Below are 14,155 nucleotides of genomic sequence, written 5' to 3' on the forward strand. Positions count from 1 at the left end.
AGTTTGGCTGAATAAATTAATTTTACTCCCCATCTTACTGCACTGCTAAGGATCAGTTAAATGAGTTGTCCTGGGCCACAGACCTGAAGCTTCAGCTTTAACCTACAGGAAGTGTATAAGCAACCGCTGCTTCAAAAGCATTGACCCACCACCTACTGACTACTGTGAACTTGGGATTTGACCTAGAAATTCATTACACTGCTGTTGTCTCAAAAATATAACTTTCTGTCATGGTCTAACTGAGAGTAACAGGATTACATACAACTTGGACAAACACTTCAATTTCTCTTTGTATTGAAGTAACTAGGCAATTGCAGAACTTCCATGTTCTTATAATTGGAAACTCTTTTTTAAAATAAAAATGTACATTTATACATGGTCATTTGGACAATATTAGGTGAAGTACCAAAAAAAAAAAAAAAAAAAAAGCTTTTATTTTTCCTGATATAACAGCCACCATAGGCTTCTTCCAGTTTTTCTATTTTGACATTGAGTAAGTCAAGTGCTTTCATTTCCTCTTGTACAGGGAGTTCTCCATTCCTCTGATGATTCTGGCTGGACATTTCAGTTTGGACCCACATCTCTTGATCATAAATGATTAGAATTGCTCAAAAACATACCAAGAAAGGTCTCAAGTGACTGAACATGAGTATCAGTACTCACTCTTTGGGATCACTTCATTTGATATGTTTCATTTTTCCACAGCCATGTCACACTGATGGCTCATACTCTTCCTGCGACCAACCAATGCACACAGATCCTCTTCTTCTTCAACTATTTCAATCTGTGAGCCTCCAGAAAAGATGCTTTGATTCCCAGGTGCGGTTTGTTTTATTGATTTTCTATTATTTTTTGTCTCCAAGCCTGTCCCATTCTTTCCTTTATAATATAAAATGGTCTGCTGCCTTCACAGTCCCTCCTAATTTTTTTTGTCAATTGATTTCATCAGCATAACACAATTGTTTGTGCCAAAGTTATTTAAAAAAATAAAAATAAAAATAAAAATAAAAATAAAAATAAAAATAAAAATAAAAATAAAAATAAAAATAAAAATAAAAATAAAAGTAATTTTCTCCAAGCTAATCCTCAAGGAAATAAGTAATCTTCATCCAGACAATCTTTCTTTCATAGCTATTTGCTGTTGACATATTTAACCAGCTCTTTATGTGTTGCGTACATTTTCTACCACTTACTATCGTTACTAATAGGTTTTCATTATTCCTCCTGGTCCATAATTAATAATTTCCCAGCATTAGATTTAAATGGCAAAGACTTCAGAGTCTAGTCAAGTATATAAAGTATTGAAACTATCGATTTTGTTGTTCAAGCCATAGAAGATGAATTTTCTCTTTTCCCTTATGCACTAATAGACAAAGATTGCATTTGCAGCGAGACTTTAAAGTAAGAGAGCAAACATAACTATGGAAACAGAACCTGAAAAATATTTTAAATATCCACCAAAAGAGCTCCAAGCAGGGATACAATATGGAGTCACCCCAAGAAAAAATATCTTGAACAAAATTGGAGATTACAAACCATCAGAAAATTCTAGGCTGCTTCTTCTTCTACTTAGCCTTTCTTTGGGAATCCATTCCTGATTAGGAATGACAGGGTTTCATTGCCTGCTTTCTTGAATATTTATTCGAAAAGAAGCCAGCTGTCCCCATCACTGGGAAGCACATTCACTTTCTTCCCCTACCAATCAAAGCTTATAGTCTGCCATCTTCTCTTCCAAAGACCTTTAAAAATTTGATACTTTCTCTTGCTATTAATAACTTTCCACAACTCCAAACACCATTCCACAATTTTCAAAAATACAGGCAAATAATATAGCTTTCTAGAATACTGTACATCACAGAAACCTCTCACTAAAAATAAAACTTCTTTAAACATACTCATTAAGTAACACAACTGTACTGACTCTTGGTGAACATACATAACAAAGAATCTTGGATCTTGTGGGAAGTTTTACACATACCACTTCTTTCTATGTTTCATTTCCTCATGAAAAAATACTTATCACTCCTATTCCTTGACTGGTCTCCACAGGCTCAAATCCTGTAATGCAGCAGATTTCTGAGGAGTCTCACAGCACAATTTACATATTGCATGCTCAGAGCACCTTGCAGAAAAACTTTTCAAACTTGGAGGAATTATTTATTATTGTAGTATAAATATTCATGCAAAAATACAACAAAAATTTTTAAGCACTTAATAAGTAAGAAAGCATCATAAGTTAAATCATTTCTTACATAGCCCCTGTGAACCCAGCCAAAAATACCGGAAAAAAAAGTTCAAGAAGTAATCCTCAAAAATAGCACATTGGGATTAAAAATAACCCAGGACAAATGAGTATCAATCTTGTTTAACCTTAGGTTTAAAAATAGGATGGTTTTATTCTGTGGTATTATCCAAATAACTTGAATCTCCACCATGAAGCCGTAAAAATTAAAGTAATCACTAGCACAAAAGAGTCATTACAACAGAGCATAATAAGAAAACAGAAGGTGCCAAAGCACAGAAGTCTACCAAGAAAGGAGCTCATCTAGAGTGTATTAAGGTAGATTTTACATGTGGTCATTGGTCATTATTACATTGTAGGAATTTTCTGTAAACCAAGAAGTAGCTGGGTAGCAAAACCACTACCTATATTAAAAGTTGGAACTTAAATAAAAACAAAAGTATTCAAAGGTGAACAGCTAAATAAGGAATCAAACAATAAATTTTAGCCACAGAGTTACTGTAAGGTAAGTAAATAACATTCACCATCCCAATTGCTCTGACAGGCTCAGATTCAACTTTTTATTCAATTTCTTTGTGGACAGAGTGCTTCCTAGGAGCCAGGAATTGGTCTGATTAAGACCAACCAGTAAAACTGGGACTCTAGGATACTCCTACCCATTTACAGAAGTCTGCGCATATCTCTAAATCTTTCCTTGAAACCAGAGACCTGGATGGTTTTTAGGAAAGAGATACATCTCATTATAAACAAATATGGCAGCTCACCAAAGCAGGCACGCAACAGTAAAGAGAAAAAGCTAAAGACACTAGTGTGCATGCAAAGTCAGCTTTCAGTGAGCCAGAGTTTCAGCTAATATGAAGCAGCATTGACCTCACAAACTTCTTTGGTTCTGAATCATCTCCTAACCTTACAGCACATACACTGCACATGACTTTCCCCATAGAATTTTTCACAAGCCCAGTCTCAGCTTCCACCACCTCATTCTCCCACAGCCTCTCTCAGCTCTACCCTGTTACCGACACAGCTGGTCTTCATTACTGCACTCTCAGTAACTCTATGAAAGCATGTCCTGCACAAATCGAAGTGCTATTCTTGCTTCTTTCTTAGAGCTAGAGAAGTTCGAAAGCACCACCTAATGGCACAAGTAACATCGTGAATATTAACTTTTTAAAGTGCTTCTAGAGTACCTAGAGACATGAGTTCACATAAGTAATTTTAGTGGCTATTTTCCATAGCAAGTAGGATACAAAAATGAGAAATATTTACCCCACATCAAGGACAAGTCATTGCACATTACCAAGCCAAATTTATACAAAGTTATATCTTCCTATACCATATATGAGAGTTCACTGAAATCCTTAATTTCCAAAATGGCTTAAATATAGAGTTTGTTAGTGCAATGACCACAATTTTGCATCTGCATTTAGAAGAGAACCAAGTGAATTGTACTGGAGATAATTAAACAAGAACATTTCTACCATTAACTGCATCTGAAAAAAAAAAAAAAAAAAAAAGTGCTGCATAAGATAATTTCAAGACCTCAATGACAGGCTACCTTATATCATTAGTATTTACTAAAAAGAAATAGGAACAACTGGAAGCTGTCTGATATCTTATTTTATCCGAAGTTTACTGCTTGGCTACTGTAGTGTTCCCAGCTACTTTCAACAGTACAACTGAAATGAAGAACTTTGATTTCATTGACAACAGTTTGGAGTAGATTTTGGCAGAACACCACAGACTGCTATGGTCAACCTCTGACTCTGAAGCTGCCTGATATTTTGTTCAATCCTGAGCAGAAAGACTGAACACCCTTCCTGCCTCCGTTCTTGCCCTAGCAAAGCCAGAACAGGATCTGTGCATGCCTATTTACATCCCTTTCACTGTAGTATCCAATCACATAGACAACTGGCACATAGCAACTAACAGAACTGACACTGCTCCAGCACCATCCAATATTGTTGTCTTCATAGAGATAATTATGCAAGGTAATTGATGATACTCTGTCATTACCAGTAAAAAGAATTCTATCTTCTGATCGAGAATGCACCCTTTATGTAAATACTAACGTCACACTACTTCTGCAGTTCGAGAAACGCATGCAGGAAGAAATTGAAAGTCTTGCACCATATCACAGCATGTCAGCAGCAGATCTAGAAACAGAATGCAGAACCCCAGACCTGGTCCAAAGCTCTATGGCGTGTCACATAACAACTTCACTCAAAGCAATAGCAGAACTGAACATCATCTCCTCTGCTTCCAAGACTTTCCCAAATGACAGTCTAGACACATTAGTAATGCCCTGTGAAGGTGAATATGTTCAAAGTAAATGTCTATGCAAGAACTTGAGTTCCCTACATTCTGCATACACTAGATGTTTGACATATGAAATAGAAATGCCAAGAGAGTGAAAGGAGAAAAAAAAGCTTCACTTTCTCTAAGAGCATCAACATTAAAAGTGAAGGCATTAGAACAATTGTATCATATACAGGAACTTTTTTCTATTTAAAAATTTACAGCTTCCATCAGGCTATAAACTTTTAATACCAAATACATGACAGCCAAGCATTCAGATATCACATGGCCTCCACAGACACAAATGGACAATGGTGTTATTGCCCCTTAAAAAGTATTCAAATAGGGATCCAAATATGAATGTACCTGTACAATCATTAATGTCAGTTATTCTGCTGATGTAGATCCAGCTAGGTTTTTTTTCCCCATTTAAATTTTATAAGTCTCTTATTCTGATCCTCGTTTTAAATTTCCAGTTGCTTCCATGATATTTGTACCTCAAAAATGCTACTAAATGAAACTGTTATAAATAATAATTAAAAAAAAAAAAAATCAAGCAAACAAAAAAAAATCTACCTACTTTGAAATAAGCTTGTACTGAAGTTATTTCTATAGAAGGTAGGGAAAAAATCACAATGCACCTGTAAAAGCTTCTTTCCTATTACCTACATTGCAGCTCTTCTAGGCAGTTTTACATGACTTATAAGTTTGTTGTTTTAATTAGCTAAATCATGTTTTTCCCATATAAAGGTGTCTTCTGAAAGATTCATTCCTCTTCAGAACCCCAAGTTTTTCACTGTTACCAGATCCAGAGCAATCTGAAGTTTAACCAAGTCTTTAGTGTTTATAATGAAATGTATTTCTATTTGACTCAGCCATACTAATTATACGCTAGCCCCATATTTGCTTCATTTATATTTTGTCTTATTCTGATTGCACAGAGGAAATGCTAGTATTAGCCAAATTGAGCAGAGAACCAGTGTCAGCCTGGGACCATTCATGAACAACCAGCAGGGAAGGAAAAGATAGAAATCCGTTTATTACTTCTTATAACAGATTTTTAAGATGTGTGTGGGCATTTCTGACATTACCTGTTATGCTGGTTATATATACTAAACCACAACAACATTTAATACACTGAGAATTGCTTATATATCTTGTATTACTTAGGAGTGCTTGCTGTGCTTTATGTTTAAACCAGATAACACAGATTGTTTCCTCCTCCACAACTGTATAATAAATCTAAATTGTAAATCCCCATTTATTCTGACTGCCTTGACAAGACTCCTTTGAAATTATCATATATTTCATTTAAGAAATTTTTTAAATTTTCCCATGTCAAAAGGAATCTCCTGGGATGGAAAAAAAACAAAAACAAACATTCTCAAAATAAAGTAGTTAAAATTAAAATATTATAAAATAATAAAAAGTGGAGCAGATTCAGAGCATGGTATTTTTTGTCTACAAATTGAGCATGAAGGTTTGTTGATTTGAGGGGAGAGGTATCTTTATTTTTTTTCATCAATATAAATTGGACTAGTGGGAGAAATCTTTTGCTTGGGTTTTATAGCTTCTGTTGTAACCGAGGAATGAGGGTCCATTCAGTATTATGGCCTGTTTTCATTGCAGCAATACCAGTTCAACTGATGATGATGATTAAGTGGTTTAGCAGACAGACGACTAGAAGTTGGAAAGTCCATGTTCAACTAGGTTTTTTCTGGCATAGTCTATTGCTCCATCTCTCAGTTTCTCTAAAATTTACTGATATAACATAAGGAATAACATTCTGTATTTTGTCAGTTCAAACTTTACAATAAAACACCACAACAACCACAACACAAAGGGAAACGTTATTTAAAGTGTAATGCATCAGGTCATTAAGACAAAGTCCCCAGATCCAGTCGAGACGTGGTATACACATCTGATATACCATCTGATATGAGATGTATGCCAGAGTCGCTAAAAAAAAAAAAAAAAAAAAAAAAAAAAAGAGAGAGAGAGAGAGGGAGGGAGAGAGACATGATTTTTAAAAAACTAGGTTAGACAATAAAATAGGCAAACAAAACTGTCAGGAAGTATAAAAATACATTGACATGGGTCTTAAAATATGAGTCAAGCCTCCCAAGGTTGTGCTGGTGAATACACCATGGGTGTATTTCTTCCTTAGCCAGTGCTCTAAAATTGTTATCACAGAGACTGACCAGATACCCTGCAACACTTCTGTGTCTCTTTCGTGATTTGCAGAGCTCAAAGAACTGTTCAGAAATAGTAAAATTATAACCATTTTCTGTTTATAGATGGGGCAGCTGAAGGGCAAAGAGTGAACATTTATGTAACAAGCCACTAGCAGAGTTCGGTATTAGTCTTTAACCATTAGACCACTAAAATTCTTAGTCAGAATGTTCATATGATTTCTCCAAAGGCAGGAGAAATGTATTACCATATGAAATAGAATATGTAGTACCATATGTGAAAACGTAAGGAAGCCAAGCTTCATTAATTTTATTACTCATAAACTACTCATGGAAAAAGGAATCCACAAAGGAGAAGCAGGCATAGTAGACTTTTTTTTTTATTGTTCACGCTGACAAAGAGCAGGATGACTAGTGGTAAACATCATTTATTTTCCTTTAAAGTATTTGCTCAATTCATCCAAGCCTCTTACAACCTTGAAAATGGATAGTGCATTACAAAATGTCCTAAGAATAATTATAGGAAATCTAGAACAGAAAATTGACCACGTCTATATAAATATCTTAATGTCTACACAGGAATATCCACCTCCCACTGTTCTTACTTCCATGTTGCCAGGAACCAGCAAAACTGATGGCGCTGCTAATATTTCTTTCCATATCACATTTTTCATCTCATGAACTGATACTTTGTGTTTCACTCTAACCATATTCAAAAACAAAACGAAAACAGCAGCACCTGGTCTGTTATTTCCCCATGATTTTAAACATGCACAGGAACAAAGAATTTGTTGTCTCTCATATACTGTAAGTTTGTTTTATTTAAGTGGTGTACATAAGAGTCTAGCTATCCTCTCTAACCACTGCACCTGATGAAATGCATCCTGATTTAAACAGATAATATGGGTTGGAACAAACTAAGGTTGGTAGAACATACTTGATGCTTCATGAAACTGAATGGGAGATTGCATACTGTCTGAAAGAAGCAGAAATGAAACAAACAGAAAAAGAATGGCTCCCAGTGATCAAACTGAAAGAAAATTTGATATTTGCTAAATGATAGAAGAGACCAGCAACATAGACTTTATTTTCTACTGATTTTTCTACTCAGAAAGTAACCAGCAGCACTAGTCCTTACCATTAAGGATAACATTGTTTGTTTGTTGCTTTTCTTTCCATCATAATAATCAAAATTTCACTAAAAATAAATTGTTTTTTTTAAAAATAAAAGTTCTGGGACACTAAAGCATTCTGACTGAATGGAACTAAATGATGTCCTCTTAGTTGCTCCAGTTTTTGAAGTAATTGATGAAGCCTTTCCATTACTTCAAAGGAAGTCAGATTTAACTCTTGCAGACAGTTTAGGTGGGGGTTGGCACTAAAATACCCTAAAACACATAGAAAAGAACAGTCACTTCTGTTTGTACCAAACATATGCCATAGAAACAACTCAGTGATGGCAATTTATAGCACGCTAAGTAAAGCTGAGGAAGAAAATGAAAATTGTTTTCAAGGGAAGTGAAACTAAATTATGTATTTGGTTCTGGTTTGGTAAATTTAATTTAATTACACTTTTTTTTTTTAATATTATATGTCAGAATAGTCCATTAACTCATTGGCCAACATTCCACTGCAAGGACTGCATTACAAAACCAATTTTGATTTAGACTTTTAAACACTAAATCAGCTGTTACCACACAGCAGATATAGTTTCCACATAACTCTTAATTTGAGCTCAAGCTTCAAGTTTAGTCACTCATTGTATGATTCAAGGCTGTCCTAATTGCTGCCCCAGGACAAAAAAAATAAAAAAAAAGAAAATTTACCTCAAAATACATCACCAATCATACTGAACTACTATTACCTTATTAATAAGAATTAAATACTGCCTACAACTGATGCAGAGAATGTATCTCACCAAGAATGCTATTTCTAAATAACTAAGAATAAGAGAACTCTTTGGTCAAGAAGGAAAACATTATTTCAAAGTTGTCTGGATCTGTGAAATACAGGTTTGGATCGAGGTCAACAGCATAGGAAGAATGAAATCTCAAGCTTATTAAAATAACAATATTTTGCACCCTCTTCATGTCTTTCAGTATATTTAAAATGGTAAGCTAAATTTGCAGTGCAAGAGCTTGTAGTAAATTCTCTCTGAGCTGTACCTATTGGTTGCCTTACTAAGGTTTTGTTGGTTTGTTTTTGGTGTTTGTTGTTGCTTTTTGTTAAGTCTCTCCCTCCATAAAGGTTGCAACCTTGCAACACTACCCCACCAGAACTTCATCTTGAAGACCTTTGAAGAATTACCGTGCATTACTCTATTAGTTCTACTGCAAAGGAGGATCTTAAATGGAAGGACAGGTGGGGGGAGTGGAGCAAAAATAAAATTCATAAAATTACCATATTCTGAATAATTAATATTTTTTTTCTGTTAGCTGATGGACTCCTAAGATTCTTCCATGAAGAATGGAAGATTTCTCCCTCTTCAATTATTTTACAGTTCTATATCTAAAAGCAAAATCCCTACAAACTGATCTATGTTGGTAACACAAGAGTAAAGCACAAAGACTATGAGGACCAGATACAATATCATCTTTAAAATGCTTCAGTTGACTTTTATGGATTTTAGATTTTACTATTTCATTTTATTGCACAGCAACAAGGACTAAGATACAGAATGTAATACATGCAAAGGAAGAATCCTTTCAGAAAAGGCTGAGTATATCCTTTAGCACCATTTCTGTATTGTCTTTAGAAGAGATTAGGAAAAAGAAAAGGCAGCACTATCTCATGGCACGGAAACTAATGATTCAATACCCATAAAGACACGCATGTTCAAATGCCCCTCCACACTCCTTAAGCTCCATTTAAAACGTTTGTAGAACCTACCTTAAGGAATGCAAGCACCCCTTAAAAGGGTCTCGTAGCCTGTAACTTAGGTTGGTCTCACACTGTAGGAGAGGGCACACTTTCTCGTACATCAGCCTTATCTTTCTAGGGCTGGTATTCAACCTTTATATATGTGGATATATAAACCGCTTCACTTCCCAAATAAGAGTACAACTAGGGCCTTCATTTGGCAACATGGATTTGGACCAATTTAATGTTTACAGAACCAACTGTTTGAGAAGTTTCATCACTAAGTACATTCCCAGAAAGAGTGGATATTTTTAACTATGCCTTATGCTAAAGCAGAAGTGAAGCTAAAACTCCTAACTGCCCCACTGCCTCCTGATATTTATTAGGCTAGCTGAATACAGTCAGGCCAAAGAACAGATAAATGCTTGGAGCCATTCTTTCAACATTTGTTAGCAATAGGTTTTCACGATGTTTGTTGTTTTTTTTTTTCAAATGATCTATCAACCAATAAAATATCTTAGCAGCAGCATTTTCCCAATGTACACGTAAGTAGGAGAAAAACACTTAAAGGATCACAAAGCAAAAAACAAGAAGTTCACAGAGACAAGAAGTCAGAAATCACAGTTCTACACAGAAATCCCTACCATTTGCTCTGCTGACTGATGGCGGCAATAACCATGGTCTCATCGCTTACAAAGCATCAGATCACATGCTCCTTGCATTCAGTCCCAGTGCTCAAATGCAAGATGTCAGACATGAGCAACTAGGAAAGAGAAAAGGGTTTTTTCATTTGTTTGTTTTTGTGTTTGTTTTTTTGTTTGTTTTGCTTTTTCACAAAATAGCATGTGCAGAGTGACAAAAGCTACTTTTTCTGGCAGAAAGCTCACATGCACCAAAGCACATGGACGCTAATATTAAAGTTCATTAAAATACACTTTAAAAAAATTATGAAGAAAAATTCTCTGAAAAATCACTTCATAGTTCTGACTGAGAGCTTGCAAGAATAATCAGACAGGCAATCATTATGGGAAATAGCAGCCAAGCACACCAAAAAATGACATCGCAACCACCCATCCAAAAAGAACAACAGGAAACCAACACTCCAGCTCTTGGTCTGTACTGGGAAACACTCAACAACTGAGCTGAAGCTTCAGCTCAGTAGTAGTTCATTTGGTACTTGTGGTTGAGTGGACAATATTCTTGAGCCTACTAAAATCATACAGGTTTCTAGCCCCAGTTTGACTTGGAGGTTCTTTAGAAAAGGTTTGAATGTTTCAAATATATTTATTATCAATCAATGGGACACAGGATATACCTCTTAAATGCAACTTTTGGAACTGATCACATAAAATAAGAACAATTTACCCCATATACCCTTTCAGGGACAATATGGTTTACCCTGGAAACAGCAGCTGCATTCTGTTGCAGGGTAAAGAAGAAAGCCTTAAAATATTAGCTTCTGAATTGAATTTAGTGTCAGGAGAAAAAAAAAAAAAAACCAAAAAAAAACTTACTGAATTTAGCAGTCAACCAAGACACTTTTCTTGAAAGCTATTTTTTCTCCTTCCCCAGACAGAGATAATAATAGTCTTGAATCACCCATTCATTTTTCCATTTTTCACACATTTAAACTTAAATCTCATAACTGTTTAGTTCTGACGCCAAGGGGAAATGACCACACAAGTCTGATTGATTGTCAAAGAAGAAACATCACTTACAGTGCCTTCTGGAACCAAAGTCTTTCCTTCAAAGGCTTTAAATGCATCCAATGACCTTTATTAAAAATAGAAAAAGTGGTTTTTTTTAAACACTCGTTTAAATTAATTAAACAATGTTTCTACTAATAAAGCAAGAAAAAATCCTATCAAGTTTTCTTGAATTTATCTTTCTTTATAAGGATAAAAGTTAGCTATTATTTTAGGACCCCAGGAGCAACAAAGAAAAAGATTAAAAAATAAAATCTTAGAAAAATATCTTATTATACAAGCACAACAATAAATAAGTTTCTTACCCTAATCAAAGTGGTCAATTATCTTGTAGCTCAAATAAATAATACATTTGGAAAAAAGTGCAGAATTTGGAGAGGATTAACTGTTTTGTCTATTCATGCATTATATTCACAAGGTGTTCCTTCTGACAGTAACCAAGAAAATACAAAGTCTGTATTCATGCACATGCACCAGCTGCAGGGCATCGCCAGCTGCTGTGTGGATTTCATCCCGCTGTTATCTGGAAAGGACTGACGTATCCCACTTGGTATGGACCATTTGCAAGGTCTGTAAATTGACTAAACTTCTACAAATTTCAATGAAGATTGCATTATTAATGATTTTCTTCCACCCTTAACATCTTATGTCCGATAAGCCACTGTTCTGCTGCTTACACAATACAAACACAGAATTTTACTGACTAGTTTCCATACTAGTCAGTATGTTTCCATACTAGTCAGAGTGAAAGCTGTACCATGTCTAGGGTATTATAGATACAACAAGAAATTCAAAGAATCTTACATTTTGCCCTGTTCCTAACAATACTTTTTGCAGTCTCTTTACAAAGCAATCTCAGCAGACAGTTTACATTACTCTCAATGCTACTGGCCCCATGGCTCTAATTCTTTATTAGCATCACTACACTCAAACATATTATTGACATTTAAAACTTATAGGAGAGGAAAAAGCCACGACCTCTTGCATCAGGAAGCTGTTCATCATTGGATTTTATCCAAAGGGAATGTTAATGATGATACAGAAATGTGGTTAACCATTTTTCATAAATATAAATGGCATCTCCCATTTAGGATATGTTTCCTGTTTACTGTGGGAAGTGCAGTCAGAGGTGACATATTAACCTTGGTTTGTTTGCATGAACTTTTAATCTTCAAATGTGGACAAGCTGACTCTGAAGTTATTCTACCTGACAGATGAGAAATTGCTCCATCTTGTCCGCTCATGACAGAAGATTTCAGCAGATTACATGGGGCATCAGATCAGGCCCCCGTGCATACATTGTACTGTGCAACCATAATCTATATGGTGAGACTTCTCTTTTTGCAAGGCCCTGATGAGTAATTAAATTACAGGATTTATCAAAAGAAGAATCTAAGAATTGCCCTTGTGGCTCACAACTAAGGTCCATGCAGCCCTGTGTGTTGTCTCAGCAGAGGCAGTAAGAGAAACTATTGGGAATAGCACAAGAGCACTGTGGTCCCTCTGACTTCCCCAGCATCTAAAGCTCACAGCTAATAGGAATGCCAGAGGGCACATCTCTGTCTAGTCCCTTTAGTATCCTTATGGGCATAGGCAACAGCCTCTGCCTCCTTCATGGCAGTCTTCCTGAGGATGCCTAAGGTTTTGTTGGCTTTTTTGGCTGCTGCACTCCAACACGCTGATTTCAGGAAACTGTAAATGATAGATCAACGAATTGTTTCCTGAGTTTTATCTGCCAGTTCCGATATCAGCACCATGCAGGCATGTTCCCTCCACAATGCACTACTTACATTGGAATACATACCTGCACTACTTACATTGGAACTTATTTGCTGTCTTTTCCTCCACTCAAAGTTTTGCAGAGATCCTTGCTATTTGCTCTACGAGACAATGAACTCAACGCACTATTGTGGAGGAATCGTTAAGTGAGGCAGGACATGTGAATGTTGAGCAGTTGGGAGACAATGGGCTGGTGAAGCACCGTACTCAACTCACATGAGCCTGGGCACGTATGCAGCTGGCTGAGAGCCAATCAGGCTCAAGGACACGATGCCCTTGGGCCATCGGGAAAGTCCCTAAGGTGGGACAGGTAGCCAAAAGAAGGAGGACCAGACTGAAAAGCCCGGGAAGTGTTAACCAATCCTGAGCTTAGTTTCTGCAATATGTATGAGTTGATTATGTTCAAACTAGATAAAAGACGACTGAGCTATCCATTAAAGTTGAAGTTCACTGTTCACTCATATTGATGTGCTGGGTCTTCCTTCCGTCGGCAACAAATTGGCGCCCGAACAGGGACAAGTCTGAACAGGATTTGGACACTGCTGGCAGTGATCCAGGGCCACGGTTGGACGGAATAAAGGAGAAGCCGGTCCTGCAACGCAGCCCAGGAGGTGAAAAGGACAAGAATCCCTGCACCCGCGCCGGGAAGGTGAAAAGGACGTGGAGTCCCCCGCACCCGGGAGTGGATCCCGCCGGTCGCGCGTCGCCGAGATCTGCAGCTCGGAAGGTGGAAGGGAGTCCCCGCACCCGGGATGAGCCTATTTAGGGTCCCGCCGGAAAAGCGCCGCCGAGGTCTTTGCAAAGGCTGCAATCGACGTATATAAAGGTATGAAAAGATAAGCGGCGTATTATTTGCTCAAATGCTTTTTAGAAAAGCGGAGCATTTTAGATACAGATTGTAGAAAAAGATTTGCCAGGGTTATTAGTATATGGGATAGCTAAGGGTTGTTTTACAAGTCCTGATACAGTTTTTGAACAAACAGAGTGACGTAAATTTGGAAATAAATTGTTTGATGATGTTAGGAACGATGTTAAGTTTACTGGGAGATTTGATGAGGCCATGGAGAGTAGTGGCTAATGCA

General features: G+C 36.5%; 1 long non-coding RNA gene across 5 annotated transcripts in view; it reads right to left on the reverse strand.

The window, feature by feature from the left end:
* LOC137861242 (uncharacterized) overlaps positions 1–14,155 on the reverse strand; it is an 81,169-nt gene that overhangs the window by 52,117 nt on the left and 14,897 nt on the right. For 4 of the 5 annotated variants that reach the window (XR_011099483.1, XR_011099482.1, XR_011099485.1 and 1 more), the window contains exon 3: positions 10,233–10,351. The exons of the other annotated variant lie outside the window; for it this stretch is intronic. This is a non-coding gene — a long non-coding RNA (uncharacterized lncRNA). The remainder of the gene's footprint in view (positions 1–10,232; positions 10,352–14,155) is intronic. 5 annotated transcript variants of the gene reach the window in all.

The sequence above is a fragment of the Anas acuta genome, chromosome 9 (genome assembly GCF_963932015.1).
Source record: "Anas acuta chromosome 9, bAnaAcu1.1, whole genome shotgun sequence".
NCBI lineage: Eukaryota > Metazoa > Chordata > Aves > Anseriformes > Anatidae > Anas > Anas acuta.